This window comes from Entelurus aequoreus, linkage group LG01 (assembly GCF_033978785.1).
Source record: "Entelurus aequoreus isolate RoL-2023_Sb linkage group LG01, RoL_Eaeq_v1.1, whole genome shotgun sequence".
Classification (NCBI taxonomy): Eukaryota; Metazoa; Chordata; class Actinopteri; order Syngnathiformes; family Syngnathidae; genus Entelurus; species Entelurus aequoreus.
In genome coordinates, this window is record NC_084731.1 from 35,744,283 (window position 1) to 35,770,540 (window position 26,258).

The 26,258-nt window shown below is 37.9% G+C and overlaps 1 protein-coding gene and 1 long non-coding RNA gene across 3 annotated transcripts in view; one reads left to right on the forward strand and one right to left on the reverse strand.

The window, feature by feature from the left end:
• The window catches only part of kcnb1 (potassium voltage-gated channel, Shab-related subfamily, member 1), a 166,548-nt gene that overhangs the window by 83,730 nt on the left and 56,560 nt on the right, over positions 1–26,258 (reverse strand). The gene's annotated exons all lie outside the window — the stretch shown is intronic.
• The window catches only part of LOC133651237 (uncharacterized), a 72,917-nt gene continuing 66,935 nt past the window's right edge, over positions 20,277–26,258 (forward strand). The window contains exons 1-2 of the long non-coding RNA XR_009826393.1: positions 20,277–20,743; positions 21,166–21,247. This is a non-coding gene — a long non-coding RNA (uncharacterized LOC133651237). The remainder of the gene's footprint in view (positions 20,744–21,165; positions 21,248–26,258) is intronic.

The window sequence follows — 26,258 nt, forward strand, 5'->3', positions numbered from 1 at the left end:
TAATAATTACTATTATTATTAATAATAATAATAATACTTTCAGCATTCTGGGGATATAAGATGTAGGTTATCTGTTCGGAATATTGCCATCTGTATTTAAACTTGATTCATGTTGATTATGCCTGCATGCAGCACAATGCCAAAAAAAAAGAAAGGATACAGCCCTCTACTGGCCCCTGGTCCATATTTTTGGCCCTGTATTGCGTTTCAGTTGTTTAGTCTGAGCATTAAGTGAGAAAGACCATAAGTTACAACTTGATGGTGTTTTCATCAAGTTAAGGGAAGAAGGACAGATTTTCACATTGAAGTTTTTTCCATTTGGGTATTTATTTTTGTATTTTTTTTTAAAGTTCATGTTGCACTGTTCAATGTTCATTATTAAAATGCTTATCTTTAACAATAAATAGCCTAATAATAAACCAGTGTTTTGTTGCTTTTCATGTCTTCCAAGCCTATGATAATGTGAATTAACTCATTATGACCATAATTTGTTGACACAAAATAAATGGCAATCACTTTTACCTACAAAGGACACACAGCTAAGTAGTTAGCTTCCTATTAGCAAATTAAATTTTACATTAATTTCCATATTGTGTAAAAAAAAAAATTCCTGCCCTTTTCTGACTTTGAGCCCCTGCCCCTCTATAATCATGTGCACGTCCCTGCTCTGAGGTCTCTAGTAGGAGCATAACCCAAATTGACAGCTTCCTGAATTCCCTGGATTTACCTATTTTAGATGAAAAACAAAACCAAACAATATCTGCAGAAATAACTGAAAATGAATTAAAAGTTGCAATTAACAGGCTTAAACTAAGTAAATCGCCAGGATCAGATGGTTACACGGCAGAGTGGTATAAGGAATTTAAAAAAAGAATGAATACCTGTTTTACTCCCCACATTGAATTGGGTCTTAAAAAAGGCACAAACGCCACTTAGTTGGAGAGAGGCAATTATCTCAGCTATACCGAAATAAGGCAAGGATATAATTGAATGTGGATCTTACAGGCCAATATCGGTTCTCAATGTAGATTATAAATTATTTACTTCCATTATGGCCAAACGATTACAAAATTTCTTACCTATATTGATACATAATGATCAAACAGGTTTTATACATCAACGACAAACACAAGACAATATAAGAAAGACACTACATATTATGGATCATATACAAAGAAAAAACATTGAAGCAATTGTTATAAGTGTGGATGCTGAAAAGGCCTTTGATTCGGTTAATTGGAATTTTCTTTACAGAGTTCTACATAAATTCGGCTTTCAGGATACAATCATTAAAACTATACAGGCACTATATAACAATCCTACTGCTAGGATTAAAGTCAATGGATATTTATCAAACAGTTTTACCCTAGAAAGGGGCTCTAGACAGGGATGTGCATGGTCACCATTACTCTTTGCATTATATCTGGAGCCATTAGCTCAGTCTATCAGACAAAATGAAGATATTAAGGGAATCATGATTAAAGGAAGAGAGTATAAATTGGCCTGCTACGCGGATGGCATTTTGGTCTACATCGGACACCCAACATACTCGCTCCCTAAATTAATGCAATCATTTGAACTGTATGGTCAACTATCAGGATATAAAATCAATATAGGTAAAACCCATCTACTCTCATATAATTATAACCCACCAGGGGAAATCAGAAGTAGTTACCCTTTGATATGGCAAACAGAGTCTTTTAAATACCTGGGCATTAATTTGCCAAAAGATCTAACAAAATTATCAGAATACAATTATCTACCCATACATAAAAAATTAAAAGATGACATAGCAAGATGGAACTTAATTCCTTTTTTTAGCCTTAGTTCTAGAATTGATTCCATCAAAATGAATGTACTGCCAAGATTGCTGTACCTATTTCAAACCCTGCCAATAGAGATTAACCAAAACCAATTCAATGAATGGGACAAAATGCTATCAAGGTATATATGGCAAAGTAAAAGGCCAAGAGTTCGTCTCAAAACTTTACAATTGGTAAAACAAAAGGGAGGATGGGGTTTACCTTGCCTCCGAGATTATTATTTTGCAGCCCAGATGAGAGCAGTGATATGCTGGTGCAACCCGTCATACATTGCTCAATGGAAAATTATTGAAGAAGAAATGCCCTCCATCCCCATACAAGCAATCCTGGCGGATAGCAATTTACAGACCCACATAAATAACACTGATAACCCATGGGTGAAATGGACCCTTAAAGTGTGGAAAATGATTATAAAGGAATACAAACTCGAGAGTGATATTGCAGTTCTTAAATGGTGTGCCTATGATACAGAGTTTACACCTAATAAATTAGACTCAAGATTTAAGGACTGGATATCTAAGGGTATAACAGCTTTATGTAGTGTAATGAAAGATGAAAAAATGCATAGTTTTGAAACTATTAAAAGGACATATATATTAGAAAACCAAGACTTCTATCGATATTTGCAGTTACGACATTTTGTTAATATGAAGGTGAAAAGTGTCACAAAGACGAGTATATGTCTGATTGAATTGTTTACAAAAGCCTATAATTCAGAAACTATTGATAGAAGTATTTCATGCTTGTATAAGGGTCTGTTGAATATGAAATCATATTCAACTTCATATATTAAAATAAAATGGGAGAAGGAAGGAGGGATAACTATCTGAGGAAGAATGGACAATAATATGGAAATATCAATGGACTTGTACCAGCTCACCCAAGTGGAGGGAGTTTGGCTGGAAAAGTTTGATCAGATTTTTTATTACACCTTCTCAGAAGTCTCACTAGGGTAACAACTCCCCTGCCTGTTGGAGAAACTGTGGGAATTCAAATGCAAACCACCACCATGTTTTCTGGGACTGCTCCATCATAAAGGACTACTGGAAAGAGATACACCAAGCTCTACAGGATATTTTCAAACGTGAAATACCCCTTGAAAGTAAAACTTTGTTTTTTGGACATGTACCTCAGGACTGGCTGAAGAAAGATAAACACTTAATGAATATCCTACTGGTGGCCTGTAAAAAGACCATGACTAGGAAATGGATATCCCAGGATAGCCCAACTTTGAAGCAATGGATGGAAATCACAATGGACATATATAAAATGGAGAAGATAACTGCCTTTATTAATTATAAATTGGAAAAATTTACTTCATACTGGGAAAACTGGGTCAATTATGTCACGCCCCATAAACCTGACTTTAATTTTTTCGAAGTAGTGATTGTACTGCTCAAAAAAAAAAGAAAAAGGATTACTCCCTATATGTGTACAGGTATGTATGTATGTATATGTGTATGTGTGTGTACATGTGTATATATATATATATATATATATATATATATATATATATATATATATATATATATATATATATATATATATATATATATTTTTTTAAATTATTTTATTTCTGATTATTATTATTATTATTAATGTATTATCATTTATTTTTTGTTTATTTAATTGTTGTATTTGTAGATATTACTTTGTTGTTGTTTTTTTTGCTGTTACTTTCTTTTTTGGGGGGGTGGTGGGTGGTATGGTTGGGATATAAACAAAAAACATTTGGACATTTAGGGCAGACAACAGATATAAGATGTATGTGAATATGATGTAATGGATAGGAATGTCTGATGCTGGATGTCAATAAAAATAAAATGAAAAAAAAAAAAAGAGGCAACACGCTAAAGTAAAGTATGTAGGTACAAAGAGCATAAAAGGAGTATTGAACGTAATTTTGTGACTCAAAAAAAGAACTACTCTATTAGTACAGGTGTGGGGAATGATGAAGAAAATGCCAGCGGTCAGAAGTGAACATAAAATCATGTGATGAAGGATGAGACATGGTGTGGTAGGAAAAAAGAAAAGGCAGAACTCTTAGCAAAAACCCTTGTAAAAGTGCACAGAAATGATCATGTGGGAAATGGAGAAATACTTAAGAGAGAGGAAACAATTAAGCTCAATTTAGGAGAAATGAATGACGATGGCTTCAACAAATGACATTTTCTAAGAATGAAGTGGTTAAAGTATTAAAACAGTTTCAAAATACGACACCAGAAAAGACCAAGAGAGCTACAATATGACCAAACATTTAGGTAGCATAGGGGGAAAAAAGTATTAAATAATAAGATATATGAAGAAGGAAAATTACCAGCGAAATAGAAAGAAGCTGTAATAATTCCAATATGCAGGAAAAGACCTGGAAAGTCAAAATGATGGACAAGTGATTACCGAAAGACTAGTATATTATTTAGAATCAAAATAAAAAAATTAAAAAACTATGAAAGTGAATTTCAAAAATGACCCAGCTGTGAAGTTGGAGCAAGGGAAAATTAATTAGGAAAGCATAATTGCAGTATTGTTTGATATTGATGTGGAAACAGGATTGCTAATGAAATTAAATAAAATAGGGATTAAAGGAAGAATGTATAGATTGTTAAAGGCCTACAGAAAAGACATTTTTTGATTTAAACGGGGATAGCAGATCCATTCTATGTGTCATACTTGATCATTTCGCGATATTGCCATATTTTTGCTGAAAGGATTTAGTATAGAACAACGACGATAAAGTTCGCAACTTTTGGTCTCTGATAAAAAAAAAGCCTTGCCCCTGCCGGAAGTAGCGTGACGACACCGGAGGAAGGACTGCTCATATTTTCCTATTGTTTACACCAGCAGCGAGAGAGATTCGGACCGAAAAAGCGACGATTACCCCATTAATTTGAGCGAGGATGAAAGATTCGTGGATGAGGAATGTTAGAGTGAAGGACTAGAATGCAGTGCAAGACATATCTTTTTTCGCTCTGACCGTAACTTAGGTACAAGGGCTCATTGGATTCCACACTCTCTCCTTTTTCTATTGTGGATCACGGATTTGTATTTTAAACCACCTCGGATACTATATCCTCTTGAAAATGAGAGTCGAGAACGCAAAATGGACATTCACAGTGACTTTTATCTCCACGACAATACATCGACGAAACACTTTAGCTACGGAGCTAACATGATAGCATCGTGCTTAACTGCATATAGAAACAAAATAAATAAATCCCTGACTGGAAGGATAGACAAAAGATCAACAATACTATTAAACCAGGGACATGTAAATACACGGTTAATGCTTTCCAGCCTGGCGAAGCTTTAAAATGCTGTTGCTAACGACGCCATTGAAGCTAACTTAGCTACGGAGCTAACGTGATAGCATCGTGCTTAACTGCATATAGAAACAAAATAAATAAATCCCTGACTGGAAGGATAGACAGAAGATCAACAATACTTTTAAACCGTGGACATGTAAATACACGGTTAATGCTTTCCAGCTTGGCGAAGCTTAAAAATGCTGTTGCTAACGACGCCATTGAAGCTAACTTAGTAAGGGGACCTCACAGAGCTATGATAAAAACATTAGTGCTCCACCTACGCCAGCCAGCCCTCATCTGCTCATCAACACCCGTGCTCACCTGTGTTCCAGCGATCGACGGAAGGACGAAGGACTTCACCACGATCCTCCGTGCGGTCGGTGGCTAGCGTCTGCTATCCGAGTCAAAGTCTTCCTGGTTGTGTTGCAGTAGTCCGCCGCTAATACACCGATCCCACCTACAACTTTCTTCTTTGCAGTCTTCATTGTTCATTAAACAAATTGAAAAAGATTCACCAACACAGATGTCCAGAATACTGTGGAATTATGAGTTGAAAACAGAGCTATTTTGTATTCGATTCAATGGGGTACCGATACTTCTGTTTCACTGGTTACGTCACGCGCATACGTCATCATCCAAAGACGTTTTCAACCGGAAGTTTAGCGGGAAATTTAAAATTGCACTTTAGAAGTTAACCCGGCCGTATTGGCATGTGTTGCAATGTTAAGATTTCATCATTGATATATAAACTATCAGACTGCGTGGTCGGTAGTAGTGGGTTTCAGTAGGCCTTTAAGACTTCTTAACAAGAACATATAAAGTGGAAAATGGAACCCCACAAGGGAGTATACTCAGTCCACTACTTTTCTCAATAGTGATGAAGTGTTTACTGAAGTGGAAGGATTAGTGGAGGTGGCACTTTTTGCTGATGATGGAGTGATGTGGAATGGAGGCAGAAATAAAAATAATATAGAAAAAGAAGATTTAAAAAGCTGTACAAGAGTGGGGAACAGCTTGGGGTTTACGATTTTCAGTTGGCAAGACCAAAGTCATGAGTTTTACAAAAAAAAAAGGTTCAAAACAAGCTTCAGAAAAAAAAACGTTATGGTGGAAAAATAGAAAAGGTACAAGTGTTTAAATATTTAAGGAATTTGGTTTGATAAATATTTGAACTGGTCAACCCACATCAGTGAAGTTGTGGAGAAAAGTAAAAAGGTGTTAAATTTAATGAAGGCTTTGAGAGGTAAAGATTTGGGGGTGATAGACGGGCACTGAAAGCAATAAATATAATTTTGATTAGATCTGTAATTGATTATGGCTGCATCATTTATCAGTCCGCTTCAAAAACATTGCTTGAGAAAATAAACAGGATCCAATCCCGGGCATTAAGGTTATGTTATAGGTAGAAATTAATGAAAAAGGTTAGAAATGAGGGGAACCCGACTGTCAGCAGTTTATTGGGCACATTTGAAAAGGATCCAGGGTAGGACGTCCAACTCATCAGGTACTAATTAATTACCAAGAAAAAGAAAAGAAAAATTTAGGACTTTCGGATGGATAATAGAAGATTTATGTAAAAAACTTCCAACTTGAAAATATAGTAAGCACAACAGTTCCAATTCCTGCCACACCACAAAGGATGTACGACAGGGGTGTCCAAACTTTTTCCACTGAGGGCCGCAAACTGAAAAATCAAAGCAAGCGGGGGCCATTTTGATATTTTTTATTTTAAAAACCAATACAATATATGTATAACACATATACATGTAGGCCTCCACTCAGGCTTGATCCCGGGAACCCCAAAGGGTTTTGGTCAAAAAAATATTAAAAATGTGTCATTATTCAGTATTATTATTTTTATTATTCAAGTTTTAAATCTCTAGATCAACATTAGGTCTATCTGTCAATGTAATGTTTTTAACGATTTAAGTTGTATGCTCTTTTTGTCAAAGAAAACCCTGTTTTTTTATGGAAAAAAACACACAAAATATGCAATATTTTCACCCAATACATTTTTTAAGTGGAATATTTGAGATTATATAATAATTTGAGCCTTAAAAAGGTCAATAACTCATAACACCATTGATTTTAATTCATTATTATTTTTTGAGCGATGACACTTAAAAACAAATCACACTAAAATTATTGGGGATCCAAAAGGGTCCTACTCATTAAAGTGTAAAAATGATAACATTTTTTACTGTTTACTTTTAACACAATAATCTCGAGATCAACTTCAGATCTATCCGTCAATTATAAGTTTTATTGTTGTTTATGTTTTTTGTTTGTTCGTTTTAGGCCTTTCTCTTAAAAAAACAGCTCAGTTTTTTATACGGCAAACACAAAATATGCTACATTTTCCCCAAAAAATATCTCAAAATGGAATATTTAACGTGACGTAATTGGAGCCTTCTGAATAGGTCAATAATTCATAATGACATTGATTTTGATTCATTATTATTTTTTAAAGAAAGAAACAGCCTGCATGGCAGCTTTGTGTTATTAGAGTAAACATTGCAACATTTTCTTGTTACATTTCACCTGTTTGCTCTAATATACCACTTTTTACGTTTAAAAAATTTTTCAATCGTATTTTTAAAATGTGCCGTGGGGCCGTTAAAACATGACCTGCGGGCCGCAAATGGCCCCCGGGCCGCACTTTGGACACCCCTGATGTACGACATACCAGATGTAGATATGCAAATAATAAAGAATAGAACTCTAAGTCATTACTAAATCGAAAAATGTTTTGAGGAAAAGTATTCAGAATGCCCAAATACATACAGACGCATAAAAACCATAAATAAAAAAAGTAGGCATTCTGTTATGATGGAGTCGTATTTATGCGCAGGTCATTTCCCCAAGATGAAAATGGACATCCGGAAGCAGTGTGCAGGTTAAAATTTTTATTTTTTTTAATAAATAAATCAGGCAAGAATATAAAAATAAGAACAAGCGTGCCGATAGCACGGGAAGCTATGGTAAAGCTAAAGGAAAAGCTTAGCACAGGACCCGGGACAAGAAGCTAGGATTTACCAACGTAACTTGTTGCATGAAGTAAACAAAACAGCCAGACCGAGTGTGGCGAAAGGCAGGAATAAATAGCTCTCTGATTAGTGCCCGGGAGCAGGTGAGCGTCCCGGACACTAATCAAAGGCAGGTGAAAATAATCAGCACCCATGGCAACCAAGAAACACAAACCCAGGGGTGCTGAAACAGAACTAAGAGAGTCTTAAACTAAAACAAAACATGATCCGAGCAACGGATCATCACACATTCAGCAGTTATTCCACAAAAAAAGCTTATTGAATAAAATAATTAGACACAAATTATCAGTTTTTACGGGTGAATTAGTAGCAATTTACATTGCAGTTAATTGGGTAGAGGAAAATAAAGCAAGTAAAGTAGTCGTGTGCTCGGGCTGTAGTAGTGCATTAATCAGCATAGCAAACATAACTTCTGGAACAAAGCAGGATTTAATATATGAAATAGTACAGACAAGCTTTAGGTTGAATAAAGCAGAACGTGTGGTAATATTTCTGTGGGTCCCTGCTCACATAGGAGTTGAGGTGAACAAACTAGCACTTAGGCATGCAAAGCAAGCAACAAATACAACTGAAATAAACATGGAGATCAATCACAGTAAAGCAGAAGTTAAAGAAAGCACTAAATAAAAAATGGCAAGACCATTGGAATACAAAAACAAAAGGTAGGCAGTACAAAGTCCAGAGGAGTGTAGGAGTAATAAGAGGAGGCAATATAAATAGGAAGTAGGAAGATATCATTACAAGAATGAGGTTAGGACAGACATACTTCAATAGCTCAATGAAATTAATAGGGAAACATAATACAGGTGTGTGATTATTGTCATCAGATAGAGAAAGTAGATCATGAAATAATGCAGTGTAGGAAATATAATAGAGATAGGGACATAATGAAAAATAAGTTAGTGAACAAGAAGGTTAGTGTAGCAGTGGACAAACATAGTCATGTTGAAATCGGAGTATGTAGGGTATAAAGCAATACAGACATTTTTAAGAAAGACTGAGTTAAATGAAATAATTTAGGGTAGGGTTCCATCTTGGTTCACATTCCATACCAGTAGGTGCACACCACAAGGTTGCTTGCCAACCACCATTAAAGGGAGAAGAAGAGGAAGTCAGCCAGGCCACCGCGGTGTTAGCACGGCTACTAGGAGAGTTAGCTAGAATGTCAGTAAGTTAGCCAGACTACCAGAAAAGTTAGCAAGGCTACTAGGAAGTTATAGCTCGACTACCATACCAGTAAGTCAGTCAGGCTACCACAGAGTTTGCCAGGCTACCAGAAAGTTAACAAGGTTACCAGTAAGTTTGCCAGGCTACCAAGAAGTTAGCAAGGTTACCAGTAAGTTCGCCAGGCTACCAAGAAGTTAGCAAGGTTACCGGTAAGTTTGCCAGGCTACCAAGAAGTTAGCAAGGTTACCAGTAAGTTTGCCGGGCTACCAGGAAGTTAACAAGGTTACCAGTAAGTTTGCCAGGCTACCAGGAAGTTAACAAGGTTACCAGTAAGTTCACCAGGCTACCAAGAAGTTAGCAAGGTTACCAGTAAGTTCGCCAGGCTACCAAGAAGTTAGCAAGGTTACCAGTAAGTTTGCCAGGCTACCAGGAAGTTAACAAGGTTACCAGTAAGTTCGCCAGGCTACCAAGAAGTTAGCAAGGTTACCAGTAAGTTCGCCAGGCTACCAAGAAGTTAGCAAGGTTACCAGTAAGTTAGCCAGGCTACCAAGAAGTTAGCAAGGTTACCAGTAAGTTCGCCAGGCTACCAAGAAGTTAGCAAGATTACCAGAAGTTAGCCAGTGTCGCTACTCTCACTACACGATCGGTTAAGGAAGACACTATCGGTCCGAGCATGCGTGAAACTACGTCATTTCCGTCAACTTGTTTTACAGCAGTTACGATCGTGTCCAACGTCACAGTTACCATGGTTTTCTTTTTTGCAATCATTATTTGAATAACAATGTTGTATAAAAGATTAAATACAAAACAAAACAAACATACATTTTCAACCTTCATCAAATATTTTTGTATAACTTTTAGGATGATACATCGACTTACAACTAGGGATGGGCGATACCACACTTTTAGGATTCGATACGATACCGATACTTTTTCTTGCATTTTCACCGATACCGATACCGATACCATTAATTTCTTATTGGCAATTTTTGTCAGTCAAAAATATTATTACTATTGTTATTATTTAAGACAAATCACAAGACAAATACAGACCATTTATACCACATTCATTATGGTCAATACATAATAAAAGTAAAATTAAAATAAACAAACATATACACATTTTCACTTTTCTTATTTCTCAAAAAAAAGTATTGGTAGAAAAAGCTTAAAAAAACATTTATTCATAACAATGTCATGTTTCAAACCTCTTTGTGGAAGTAAATTTATAACACTTCTCTGAAGCAAAGTCAATAATTTCCTTATCACAATAAACTAGGATTTCTTTGTCCTATAAACCTGCATACGAAAGATGAACTTGGAAAAATTATCTACAAAAATGTCTGACACCATCACACCTTTAGTGTACTCGAGATATGTCGTCACACGTCACACTTTACTGAAGTCTCAGATTGCTGTTCAGGAAAAGTAACAACGCTGTCGGCTGGCTGTGTGTATGTTGCACGTTGACGACGCTCATTCGCTGTCTCCTGTGACGCAGGGGTCACCAACCTTTTTGAACCCAAGGGCTACTTCTTGGGTACTGGTTAATGCGAAGGGCTACCAGTTTGATACACACTTAAATAAATTGCCAGAAATAGCCAATTTGCTCAATTTACCTTTAACTCTATGTTATTATTAATAATTAATGATATTTATCTTTGTGGAAACACTGATCATCTTAATGATTTCTCACAATAAATATATATAGAAACAGATAAATATCAATATGCAACACTTTATTTTTATATTTTTTCTAAGTGCACATTTTTCAAATTGAACATTTTCAAATGATCACTTCTTAAACAGTCTTGTGAAATCACAATATCCCATTTTAACTAGCTAGCCACTGAAATTTTTTAACAAATCATGAATTACTTTGCACCATGTTTGTACAAATAATAACTCATGTAAAATACAAAGGTCAACTCTCCAATTTTTAAATAAATCATGTCACACTTTGAACTGATACCAAATCTGTTATCTGTTTCTTTGTCAGTTAGTGGGAAGCCTGGCATTGCATGCTGTTAACTAGTGTGTTGTACTCTGGTGTGTAACTTGACACTGCAACTCTGAGTGAGTCTTGCAGATGTGCATCAGTGAGGCATGTTCTGTGTTCGTTCTTGATGAAGTTCATGTCAGAAAAGGCTGACTCACAAAGATAAGTTGAACCAAACAGGCTTGCAACCTTCATAGCTGCTGCGCATACACCACTGTACTTTTCTGTGTCAACAAGGCACCAAAAGTTTGGTGCAGCCTGGTGGGCTTTGAGGTGGAGGTCATTTTGCAGTGTTACAATTTCCATCTCCACCTGTTCAGCATCCAGGCTGAATGTTGCACTTAACTGCTCAGCAATGCATGATATGTCCACGTTCATGAAAGGATTACAAATGAACGACACACATGGCTCAAGCTGATCCAGGTCACAAAACCTGTTCTCAAACTCTTGCCCAACTCTGTTTATGACCTGAGAGTACTTTTCTGCAACTTTGTCAAAAGCCTCAGATGCAGAAGCATTGTCTTTCAGCACCATCTGCACAGAGGGAAAGTGCAGCACTTTTTTTCTCTGTAAATGTACAGAGAACACTTGTATAGCGCTTTTCTACCTTCAAGGTACTCAAAGCGCTTTGACAGTATTTCCACATTCACCCATTCACACACACATTCACACACTGATGGCGGGAGCTGCCATGCAAGGCCCTAACCAGCAGCCATCAGAGGCAAAAGGTGAAGTGTCTTGCTCAAGGACACAACGGACGTGACTAGGAAGGTAGAAGGTGTGAATTGAACCCCAGTAACCAGCAACACTCCGATTGCTGGCACAGCCACTCTACCAACTTCGCCACGCCGTCCATATATATATATATATATATATATATATATATATATATATATATATATATATATATATATATATATATATATATATATACATATATATATATATATATATATATATATATATATATATATATATATATATATATATATATATATATATATATATATATATATATATATATATATATATATATATATATTGTCATTTGTAAGTTACATGTAAGTGTGATTTAAACAATAATAGCTAAATAAATAAATCTATATACGTATATATATAAAAAATGGGTATTTCTGTCTGTCATTCCGTCGTACATTTTTTTTCCTTTTACGGAAGGTTTTTTGTAGAGAATAAATGATGAAAAAACACTTAATTGAACGGTTTAAAAGAGGAGAAAACACCAAAAAAAATGAAAATTAAATTTTGAAACATAGTTTATCTTCAATTTCGAGTCTTTAAAATTCAAAATTCAACCGAAAAAAAGAAGAGAAAAACTAGCTAATTCGAATCTTTTTGAAAAAATTCAAAAAAGAATTTATGGAACATCATTAGTAATTTTTCCTGATTAAGATTAATTTTAGAATTTTGATGACATGTTTTAAATAGGTTAAAATCCAATCTGCACTTTGTTAGAATAATAAGAATTAAAGTAAGAATTACAATTTATTAATTATTCTTTACAATAAAAAAAATAATTTACTTGAACATTGATTTAAATTGTCAGGAAAGAAGAGGAATGAATTTAAAAGGTAAATGTATATGAGTTTAAAAATCCTAAAATCATTTTTAAGGTTGTATTTTTTTCTCTAAAATTGTCTTTCTGACAGTTATAAGAAGCAAAGTAAAAAAAATAAATGGGAACGACGCCGCAATCAGCATAAGGTGCGTGGAGCGTGCAGCTGTGGACAGTGCAATCGCCCTCTCGGACCGTATAAAAGGGCGAGAGACGTGAACATCAAGGGAGGAGACGGAGAAAGACGGCGGACGGGAGGAAACCATCCTCTGCTGCCACGCAAACGACGGCGACGTGCTGCTGAAAAGCAGACGGCGGACGGGAGGAAACCATTCATGTGCTCACGTGAGAAAAAAGGCAGCTGCTGTAAAGCAGCAAAAGACTCTGTGATTGAAATAATAAAGAAGTCTTAACCATCTGACAATGTCTTCCCTGGATCGTCCTGAGAACCCGCGCGACAGTTAGGACTGTCACACTAATAAATAAATAAAATTTAAAAAATAGAGGCAGCTTACTGGTAAGTGCTGCTATTTGAGCTATTTTTAGAACCGGCCGGCGGGCGACTCATCTGGTCCTCGCGGGCGACCTGTCGCCCGCGGGCGCCGCGTTGGTGACTCCTGCTGTGACGTGACTGGGCCAGCTCTATACTCTGCCAGGTACAGGGGTGTCCCAGCACATAGTAAGTTAAGTAAGTCATCAAAAACATCTGAAAGTGATGCTTGCACCCCCCACACGCCGTTTTTTGGTTTATATCGATACTTTTTTCAGAAAAGTGATGCCAAATGAGTAGCGTGTGAGTATCGATATATCGATACCACAGGATCGATACGCACATCCCTACTTACAACTAGTTGAATGACACCATGACCTGTGGGGGTCCGTACCGCTTTCCCTGGCACTAAGCAACTATCAGGAGGGTTCCTCCCACCCAAAAAAAACTACACATGACAAATATTTTGTGGCCCCCACCTTTATATGAAAGTTCAATGTAAGTGCAGCCTGTGAGTTTTATATGAATGGAACTTTACAGTGTTGTGTGCGGAGCTGAATGAGCCCACCAATCACGGTGGGGTAAATGGCTCTCGGGGGCGGGACATCGACCGGGCTTGATACAAGCAGACAACATTTCTCAATGAATGAAAATGACAGCAACGTTTCCATAGAGTTTTCTTCCATGTTTGGCTGCCTGCCTCGTTACTAATTGGCCCAGAGCGCTGCATTCATAAGTCCAAAAAAACCACGTTTTTCAAGTTGCTGCCCAGCGGGACATTACACGTACTGTATGTATACACACTAAAAAAATGCTGGGTTATTTTGATAACCCAATTTATGGGTTGCGAGTGTTGGGTTCAATTTTGGAGTTATTTTTATGACGAGCAATCCATTTTTTGGGTTATAAGGGTATTATTTTAACTCAATTTCCTGGTTTTCAAAACGATGAACCATTTTTGGGTTGTTTTTCAATGAGTAATGCATTTTTGGGTAAAAGGCTTTTTTTTTTATTATAAGGGTACTTTTTTCTTGAAGGGAATTTTATTAAGGATTAATCTTATTAACATTATTTACAATCACACATCTTATGTACATGAAAATATTTGAGCAAGCTGTATTAAACTACTATCACCATACATGGCAATTCTTGTAAAAAAAATGTCACTCATATCTTGCTTTTGAGTATATTTGTCACGATCTGTTGCCTGGATCATGTTTTGTTTAGTTTTTGACTCGCTCAGTTCTGTTTTAGTTGTCATGCATGCTGATTAGTTTCACCTGCCTCTGATTAGTGTTCGGGACGCTCACCTGCTCCTGGCATTAATCAGAGAGCTACTTATTTCCCGCTTTTCGCCACACTTTCTTTATTTGCTTCATGCAACATTCACGTTTGTGATTCATGCGTTTGATTCTTGATTCCTGTGCTACGTTTTGCCTTAGCTCCCCGTGCTATCGGCACACTTGCTTTGTTTGTTTGTTCCTGCCTGATTTATGATATTAAATCATTTTCTTAAATGTACCTTGCCTCTAGAGTTTTTCATCTGCATCCTGGGAGAACGACCCACGCAGTAAAATGCGACCCCGACGTGACAATATTTTAATGGAATAAAAATAGTTTTGTAGGACAAACCAGCAGTACAATTTATGCTTTTTAACCAACTATTGGGTCAAGGAGCGCTAAATTGCGCAACCCAATAGTTTGGTTTGGAATAACCCAACATTGTAGTGAGCATAACTCAGCTTTTGTGTTAAATAAATTCAACCCAATAGTTGGGTTATGAATCAACCAACATTGAGTTATCATAACTCAACTTTTGGGTTAAATAATTCAACCCAATAGTTTGGTTGGGAATAACCTAACATTAAGTTATCATAACTCAACTTTTTGGTTAAATAATTCAATGCAAAAGTTGGGTTAAAAAAGTTAACCCAAATTGTTTAGTTAAAATAACTCATAACTGAACCAGCAGTTGGGTTAAAATTGGGTTATTTTTTAACCCAACATGTGTTAGTGTGTATATAAGTCAAACTGATGCGTACGCAGCGGGATAAAAGTAAAGTAAGTAACTAAATGTAGTCTGCAGTCACATAGCGACACCTGTCCGTCAGCAATGACAGTCCCCGATAACCCACAACGTTATTTGTGGGTCATTATTTCATATTTGCATCACACAAATAATTTGCATGGTATTTGCATTGCCTCACACGATGAACACTACAGTACATATATTTCCATATGTTATATATGACAACATTTACTACAACAACAACAACACGGCGGTTAAGAAACACTCCGGGAGCAGTCACCTTTTTGCGCTTGCTATCATGATACTTTCTACCTTTTACAAATGCCATGGTGTTCATGTCATCATGAAAGACACGAACGTGCGCAAAAACCTGTGCATCGAAATGTTCTCTAGATGACAGCAAGTGGAATTAAAATATTTTCCACAGCCCCACACACGTATTTACTTTTTTTCTTGTAAAAAAAAAAAAAAAATATATATATATATATATATATATATATATATATATATATATATATATATATATATATATATATATATATATAAAGATATTTGAGAGGATTGGAATTTATTTAACAAAGCTTTTCTTGTGGAATACCTGATACGGCCCAGACTTGGCCCCCAAGTACATTGAGTTTGAGACCCCTGCTTTATAACATTTGTCGCTCTCCCTTTCCCCATTCGTTACTAAGACGGAAGTCAATGCGAACGCCTACGTGCATTCACTGCTGTCATGGCAGAAGCTAAAAAACAACCAAAGAAATGAAAAGTTTTGCCTGGGGAGACAAAAAAAAGGAAAAAGGGAGGCTACCTAGATAAAAGTATCAACATTGGCCCGGCTTTCACTCGCTGGCGTGGGCTCAGAGACGAGGAGGGATTTCAGTACAAAGCTGCCTTGGCTCTGTTCCTGCTAAATTAGTAAGTGACTTTCGATGCTCAAATCTAAATTATAATGCTAATGTTAGCTATCATCAATTTGCGTGGTAGCACTACATCAGGGGTGTCCAAACTTTTTCCACTGAGGGCCGCACACGGAAAAATTAAAGCATGCGGGAGCCATTTTGATATTTTTCATTTTCAAACCATAACAAAATATATAGATTTCTTTGTTTTAACAATTAGGGCTCCTGGGGCCCGTAAAGGGTCTCAGTCATTAAAATGTTAAAAACAAGTCAAATTATTATTGCCTATTATTATATATGCCTTTGTTTTTTATAGTAAAACTGAAATATGCAGTATTTCCCCCACCGCCCAAAACATTCAGAAAGCAATGTTTGATGGGAAGTAATTGGAGCCTTGAAAAGATCAATAATGCATGACACCATTGATTTTATTTTCATTATTATTTTCGATTAATCAGAGTGAAAAGATAAACAAAATCCCACTAAATATCTTTGGGATCCAAAAGGTACCCCACTCATAAAGTGATACATTTTTATTATTATTTGTTTTACTTTCAACACTTAAGTTACGAGATCAACTTCAGATTTATCTGTCGATTTTACGTTTGAACTATTATTTTGTTTGTTTTATGCTCTTTTGTCAAAGAAAACTTGGATGTTTTTATATGGCAACCACACAATATAGGCAATATTTTTCCACATAAAACATTTTAATGCAAAATATTTGAAGTAATTGAAGCCTTGAAGATGTCAATAATTCATTATGAGGTGGCGACTTATCCAGGGTGTACCCCGCCTTCCGCCCATGTGCAGCTGAGATAGGCTCCACCAACGAACGGGACAAGCGGTAGAAAATGGATGGATGGATGGATGATTTTTTTGTCTTTTTTTTTGTTTTTTTGAGCAATGGCAAAAAAAGGAAAATAAAGATAGACAAAATAAAAAAAGCTTTGTGTCAACATTGCAACGTTTTCTAGTTAGATTTCACCTCATTCCACTTTTTTAATGTTTTTTTTATTTTTGCAATGGCATTTCCAGAACGTGTGGCGGGCCGCTAAACAATTAGCTGCGGGCTGCAAATGGCCCCCGGGCCGCACTTTGGACACCCCTGCACTACATAGCCACCAGCTTGATAGTTTGCAGTTCCACACTGATATGACCAGCCACACAACATAATCAAAATGACTGTATAAAGAAAAAACAATGCGATGACTGCAAACCGCAAATATAAAGTTTAACTAAAATATGTAGGTTTCTACTGCGGAAAGATCAGTAATACTGGATTATTGTGGTATTATCGTGTTGGTTTGGCACTATATGCGGCAGTCCAAACACTATCGCTTTGGTCCACTGGCGCCGCCAAAATCAACCAAAACTGAAAGTTCTTACGTGGGGCTTTAAGAATGCTGTACTTATTTAGAAACCGCAGAGATCTGTACAGAAACCTGTAGTAGTAGGTTTCCATCTTGATTCATATTACATATCAGTAGGTGCACACCACAAGGTTGCTTGCCAAACGCCATTAAAAGAGAGAAGAAGAAGAAGTTAGCCAGGCCACCATGGTGTTATTAGCAAGGCTACTAGGAGAGTTAGCTAGAATGCCAGTAAGTTAGCCAGGCTACCAGAAAAGTTAGCAAGGCTATGAGGAAGTTATAGCTAGACTATGTCAGGTTCAACCACTGATGACATCTATTAATCAGACAAGAAGCAAGGAAACATGCAGAGACAGAGTTCACTTTAGCTCATGAGGAGAACGCATGGAGCTGCACACTTAGTCACAGTCTCGCCCTACGCTCTAAGGTTCAGCTCCCGCGTCCCTCTATTTATTCAGGAGTTCCATAGTCAACATCACTGAGGCCGCCTCTAAAAGGAGTGGTCACATATATTATGCAAAGCAGGTCCAGTACGCACAATACGTGACGGAATGTGCTGGGCCTTGTGATTTCCTTGTTTTTGCTCCGTCTGCGTGCTGTCATCTTATCTTCGTTGAGGTCCCTGAAGTCCTTGGCTGTTAGCGGGCTAAAACAAAGATAACATCTGCAGCTGAGGCCACCCCTCAGACAAGAAGTTTTGTCCTTGCACAGATAGAAAAAATGCAGCTTGAGCACAATAGCTAATAACTATAGCAACGGACTTTAAGCATACTAAAGTTGTGTGATAATACATATACATAATTATTCTAACAGACTATCATACCAGTAAGTCAGTCAGGCTACCAGCGAGTTTGCCAGGCTACCAGGAAGTTAACAAGGTTACCAGTAAGTTATCCAGGCTATACCAGGAAGTTAGCAAGGTTACCCGTAAGTTTTCCAGGCTACCAGGAAGTTAGCAAGGTTACCAGTAAGTTATCCAGGCTACCAGGAAGATAGCAAGGTTATCAGTAAGTTCGCCAGGCTACCAGGAAGTAAGCAAGGTTACCAGTAAGTTGGCCAGGTTACCAGGAAGTTAACAAGGTTACCAGTAAGTTAGTCAGGCTACCAGGAAGTTAGCAAGGTTACCAGTAAGTTCACCAGGCTACCAGGAAGGTAACAAGGTTACCAGTAAGTTATCCAGGCTACCAGGAAGTTAGCAAGGTTACCAGTAAGTTAGCCAGTTTACCAGGAAGTTAACAAGGTTACCAGTAAGATCTGTACAGAAACCTGAACGATGTGCTCAGCTCTACTTTTTTTACTACTTTATTTATATCACATACATCAATTCACAATACTGGTGTTACAGGCTTAGCCAAGGGCAGCTTACTCGGGGTCCTGTGGGTAAACTCTCACCCCAACTGGGCACAGGGACAAGAAGAAGGTGGTGTGTAAATGGCGATAGAGGGAGACACGCGTGTGTAGTGAGTGAGCAGTAGTTATTGATGTTAAGGTGATTTTATAAGTCAGTGTATGCTGCAAAGAAGAAGCGGCATTGTCTTTTCAACAAAACAAGGGCTGGGGAACTCGTTGAGTTGGTTACCGGCTCAACGAGCCAAAATTTGTTCAGTTTCTTCCCCTACCACAGTTTCGGGACTGAAGATACTGTCCAGCAAAAAGCTGAAAAGGTAACACTGGTCATATAAAAGTCAATTTTTTTGTTAGGTCGCAGATATAGAATTAAGTTATGTGTAAATATTACTCCTTGATTTTTTTAAAATGTACCCCTTATTATGTTTCTATTGTTGTTCCCTTTTACTCTTAGGTAATCTATCTTTTATACAAAACATAAATGAAATATTAAAATATCGCAGAACATGACGAAGCTTTGTCGTAAAAAAATTGCAAGTCCAGGAAAGGAGTGGTCTTCTATGAGGGACCGTTAGGGACATTATTCAGAATTACCTCTTACATACACTACTGAAATGCTCTCACATAAACAACTGAAATCTTTTTCTTTTATACACACTACTGAAACACTCTTATAAACACTACTGAAATGCTCTTACATATACTACTGAAACACTCGTATAAACACTACTGAAACACTCTTATAAACACTACTGAAATACTCTTACATACACTACTGAAACACTCTTATAAACACTACTGAAACACTCTTATAAACACTACTGAAATACTCTTACATACACTACTGAAACACTCTTACATACACTACTGAAACACTCTTATAAACACTACTGAAATACTCTTACATACACTACTGAAACACTCTTACATACACTACTGAAACACTCTTATAAACACTACTGAAATACTCTTACATACACTACTGAAACACTCTTATAAACACTACTGAAACACTCTTATAAACACTACTGAAACATTCTTACATACACTACTGAAACACTCTTATAAACACTACTGAAACATTCTTACATACACTACTGAAATGTTTTTGTCTCACGCACACACACACACCTGGAATTATTTTTCACTAGTATGTATAAACGGGTTTCACCTGTGTGTGTGTGTGTGTGTGTGCTTTTTACACGTGTGTGTAAGGGACAACAATTTCAGTAGTATATGTGCAAAGATTTCAGTTATGTGTATGAGCGCATCTTACCATTGTGTATACGAGCATTTTACCACTACGTGTAAGAGCATCTTACTAGTGTGTGTGAGCGATGTTGCATTCCGGTTCCGGTATAATCCCCGCCCCTTTTCAGACAAGTTTATTTTTATTTTTTTTAAAGCCAAGTTGTGGACAAAATGTCTGCCGACAAGTAGCTTAACCGAGGCGGGAGCTCCACTTCATAATTTGAGGGCTTCAGCGGAGAATATAAGAACACTTTCAATGCAACAAGGGTCGGACTGCCGCCATGGGTCTCCCCCACAGGACGCGGCACCTGAGCGGCCACACAGCGGTGCCTTTCTCCTCCCGACAGCCGCAGCCTGGAGCACTCGTTCCATTGCGAGTTTGCACCGCACACATGCAACGTTTCAGTTCATGGACATCGGGGCAAAAGGAGGAAAAGGTAATTAGACATTATTTATTTCTAAATGATTGTTGAATCACACGAAATGTAAGACAACATGGCATTGTAGTGAGCTACAATGGTAACATGTCGAAATGTGAGTCACGTCGTGTTACGTCAGTAGCTAATCATATACTAATGATAATGGATTGCATTTATTTAGCGCTTATCATCGACTAGATAAGGGGTCCCCAAACTACGGCCCGCGGGCCGGTTACGGCCCTCCAAAGTCCAACATCCGGCCCGCTGGAAAAACAATTTTTTTGTATTATTATTTTCAATCTGTCTTTTCTAATCTAATCAATTTTTTGGTGTTCCCTAGCTGCTCAGGCAAATCATATTGTCTACAAATGCATTTCCCTGTATGACTTATATTGTCTTAGCTGTTTTCATGTGATCTGATTGTTACATTCTTATTTCAGAGTCACCACACAGCTGCATGACCATTTCAACAAGGACGGAATAAACAACCTCTGGATTCATGGAACTTCTTTGCACACACAGGTGAAATCCGTTTATACATACTAGTGAAAAATAATTCCAGGTGTGTGTGTGTGTGTGTGTGCGTGAGACAAAAACATTTCAGTAGTGTTTATAAGAGTGTTCCAGTAGTGTATGTAAGAATGTTTCAGTAGTGTTTATAATAGTGTTTCAGTAGTGTTTATAAGAGTGTTTCAGTAGTGTTTATAAGAGTGTTTCAGTAGTGTTTATAAGAGTGTTTCAGTAGTGTTTATAAGAGTATTTCAGTAGTGTTTATAAGAGTGTTTCAGTAGTGTATGTAAGAGTGTTTCAGTAGTGTATGTAAGAGTATTTCAGTAGTGTTTATAAGAGTGTTTCAGTAGTGTATGTAAGAGTATTTCAGTAGTGTTTATAAGAGTGTTTCAGTAGTGTTTATAAGAGTGTTTCAGTAGTGTGTGTAAGAGTATTTCAGTAGTGTTTATAAGAGTGTTTCAGTAGTGTTTATAAGAGTGTTTCAGTAGTGTATGTAAGAGTATTTCAGTAGTGTTTATAAGAGTGTTTCAGTAGTATATGTAAGAGCATTTCAGTAGTGTTTATAAGAGTGTTTCAGTAGGGTGTGTGAAAGAAAAAGATTTCAGTTGTTTATGTGAGAGCATTTCAGTAGTGTATGTAAGAGCATTTCAGTAGTGTTTATAAGAGTGTTTCAGTAGTGTGTATAAAAGAAAAAGATTTCAGTTGTTTATGTGAGAGCATTTCAGTAATGTATGTAAGAGGTAATTCTGAATAATGTCCCTAACGGCCCCTCATACGATCGTGTCTTCCGGTACCGATCGCGTAGTGACCGCTACACAATCAGTACTGGAAGCCTTGATCGGTCCGTGCGTGCGCAAAGACTGTGTCGCTTCCTACCACAAAGTCAGAAAGCCTACAAGTAAGTGAGCTAGGCTAGCAGAAGGTTAACTATGTTACCAGTAAGTTAGCTGGGCTAGCAGGGATGCCAAACTGAGGGATAAACATCTTTAAAGACAAGCGGGATGTGCAGAGGAAAGTTGGCAAAATGAAAAGGAACATTTCTTTGTCTTTGTTAAACACTTGATTTAAACAATTGATGGCTAAATAATAGTGTAAAATATTACGTCATAAGTCATTGAAGATGTATATCCCTCAAGTATGTTGCCCCTGGTAGCCTGGCTAACTTTCTGTTTTTTAGTAGCCTTGCTAACATCATGGTAACCTAGTTAACTTTCTGATAGACTAGCTACTTTAAGTTCCTGCTAGCCTAGCTGACTTCCTGCTAGCCCAGTTAACTTTCTGAAAGACTACTGATTGATTGATTGAAACTTTTATTAGTAGATTGCACAGTGAAATACATATTCCGTACAATTGACCACTAAATGGTAACACCCGAATAAGTTTTTCCACTTTTTTAAATTGATTCATGATACAGATATATACTATTTTCATAATACAGTCATCACACAAGATAATCATCAGAGTATATACAATGAATTATTTACATTATTTACAATCTGGGGTGTGGGATACGGAGGGGGGGGGGGGGGTTTCGGATTGGTTGGTATCAACACTTCAGTCATCAACAATTGCATCATCAGAGAAATGGACATTGGAACAGTGTAGGACTGACTTGGTAGGATATGTACAGCAGGTAGTGGACACAGAGAGAGAGATCAGAAAGTATAAAAAAAAGTGTCTACATTTGATTATTTACATTTAATTATTTACATTTGATTATTTACAATCCGAAGAGGTAAGATGTGGAAGGGAGGGTGTTAGTTTAGGGTTGAAGTTGCCTGGAGGTGTTGTTTTAGTGCGGTTTTGAAGGAGGATAGAGATGCCCTTTCTTTTACACCTGTTGGGAGTGCATTCCACATGGATGTGGCATAGAAAGAGAATGAGTTACGACCTTTGTTAGATCGGAATCTGGGTTTAACGCGGTTAGTGGAGCTCCCTCTGGTGTTATGGTTATGGCGGTCATTTACGTTAAGGAAGTAGTTTGACATGTACTTCGGTATCAGGGAGGTGTAGTGGATTTTATAGACTAGGCTCAGTGCAAGTTGTTTTACTCTGTCCTCCACCCTGAGCCAGCCCACTTTGGAGAAGTGGGTTGGGGTGAGGTGTGATCTGGGGTGGAGGTCTAGCTTGTTCTGGGATGTTTGGTGTCTAGATTTGAAGGTTTTGGAGGAGGGTAACAGGAGGTGCATGTGTAATCGAAAAAGGGTTGAATGAGAGTTCCCGCCAGAATCTTCATGGTTCTTTTGTTGACCAGAGAGGAGATTCTATAGAGAAATCTTGTTCGTTGGTTGACCTTTTTGATTACCTTGGTTGCCATTTTATCACAGGAAAGATTAGCCTCTAGAATGGAGCCTAGGTAGGTGACCTCATCTTTCCTGGTGATAACAATGTCATCCACTTTTATAGTGAAGTCATTGACTTTCTTAAGGTTGATGTGGGACCCAAATAGGATGGATTCCGTTTTACCCAAGTGTATGGATAGCTTGTTGTCAGCGAGCCAGGTGCAAATTCTACAGAATTCAGCTACTTTAAGTTCCTGGTAGCCCAGCTAACTTCCTGCTCGCCCAGTTAACTTTCTGATAGACTAGCTACTTGAAGTTCCTGGTAGCCTAGCTGACTTCCTGCTAGCCTAGCTGACTTCTTGCTAGCCTAACTGACTTCCTGCTAGCCTAGTTAACTTTCTGATAGACTAGCTACTTTAAGTTCCTGGTAGCCTAGCTGACTTCCTGGTAGCCTAGCTGACTTTCTGGTAGCCTAGCTGACTTCCGGGTAGCCTGGCTAACTTCCGTTTTCTTCCATGAACTTGCAGCATTTCTCCATCATAGTTTTATGACAATTGAGTGTTTTTGGTTTTGGATCATTTGTGTTTGGACATTGTTTTCTCCAACATACTTTGGTAACATGACGGAACAAGAACAGAAAGATTTGTATCGTTCACTTGTAGCACAGCAACATGAATGCCCAAAATGAGTCAAAGTGTGAGCCACAATCCACCGAGTATTTTCATTTGCGCAGCAGCAGCGAGGACAGACGTGATTTATCACTTTATCACGCGGCCGCTACAACATCTAACACTGCTGCCCTACAGCAACTTCTGCTGGATGCTGCCTGAGGACCACCATTCTAAAGCATCTTTATGTGTCTGACATTTCCTTTTTCATCTTGATCACATCTTCATCCTATCAGGCTTCCCATACTGACATCTTCCTGCCTTTGCCTCGCAGCTGCGCTCCAAATTCAATCAACTCTGAGCTCTGTGGTGACAATTCATGGCCGCCTCCCTTCTCCTACTCAACCTTTTCTCCTAAATGTGTTTCCTCTCCTCGGTTACTGTGCACGGTCTTGTTGCACAGAACACGTACAAGAAAAAAAACAACATCGGGTCTATCCTCTAAAGTGCAGTCGTGAAAAAGCCTGGGCGATCCACTAGAAAATGCATGCCGTGACTTTAGAAGAATCACATAACCGTGCTCGGCGGCTGAAGAGGAGCATTAACAGTGAATGAGAATGTGAACGCTGTTACACATCGTCAGAGCATCCTCACCAGCCAAACAAGAACTCTTAGCAGAGGCAGCATGCATACTTCCACATAGGGAAGGGAATCGAAAACCCAGAGTATCAATTCCTTGGAATCGCTTGCAATTTATTCAAACGGTTCTCTTATCGATCCTTCCGGGTCGGCATAACGTTGCGTCTCAAAATGGCGGAGCTCGGGCGCCACAAACACTCTTCAGTTGACTACGTTTTACAAGAAAAGATTGCAACGGCGCTACTTGTAATACTTATAAGGCTGCTAGTTCCTCAAGAGGACGACGTGCGAGAAATGTGCTGAAACATTTGAACACACAGCTTGCAATAACTAAGAATGAAAGTCGCGTTTTTAACCGCTCCTATTTAATCCCAGCTGCAGTAACGCTATAGCATGTGCTAGCGCTTGCGATGACTGCAAAGCCTATTCAGCATCCAACCTCAAATATGCCGACGACACCACGGTGCTTGGGCTCATCAGCAACAACGATGAGACAGCATACAGTGCAGAGGGGCAACAGTCATGGTGTGATAACAGCAACTTGGTTCTTAACACTAACAAAACCAAATAATGAATTGTAGACTTCCGCAGAAAAGGGCAGAAAAAACACCCTCCACTTTTAATTAAACACAAGGTCGTAGAAAGGGTCAAACAATTCAAATTTTTAGGGGTGAATACAACAGAAGATCTATGTTGGGACATTAAAGGCCTACTGAAACCCACTACTACCGACCACGCAGTCTGATAGTTTATATATCAATGATGAAACCTTAACATTGCAACACATGCCAATGCGGCCGGGTTAGATTAGTAAAGTGCAATTTTAAATTTCCCGCGAAATATCCTGCTGAAAACGTCTCGGTATGATGACGTTTGCACGTGACGTCACGGATTGTAGCGGGCATTTTGGGACACCATTGTGGCCAGCAATTAAGTCGTCTGTTTTCATCGCAAAATTCCACAGTATTCTGGACATCTGTGTTGGTGAATCTTTTGCAATTTGTTTAATGAACAATGGAGATAGCAAAGAAGAAAGCTGTAGGTGGGAAGCGGTGTATTAGCGGCCGGCTTCAGCAACACAAACACGTAGCCGGTGTTTCATTGTTTACATTCCTGAACGATGACAGTCAAGCTTTACCATTGACCTGGGACAACAGAGACTCTTACCAGGAGGACTTTGAGTTGGATACGCGGTACCGTGAGTACGCAGCTGCGGCTTCCAAACATTTGATCACTTGCCCGTACGTGCGTGCCGCTATGTGCATGTCACGTACGTAACTTTGGGGAAATATATGTGCTGTATGAACTTTGCGGAGGTGAACGGTACTTTGGGCTGTGGGATTGAGTGTGTTGTGCGGGTGTTTGATTTGTATTGGCAGGTTATATGGACGGGAGGGGGGAGGTGTTTGTTATGCGGGATTAATTTGTGGCATATTAAATATAAGCCTGGTTGTGTTATGGCTAATAGAGTATATATATGTCTTGTGTTTATTT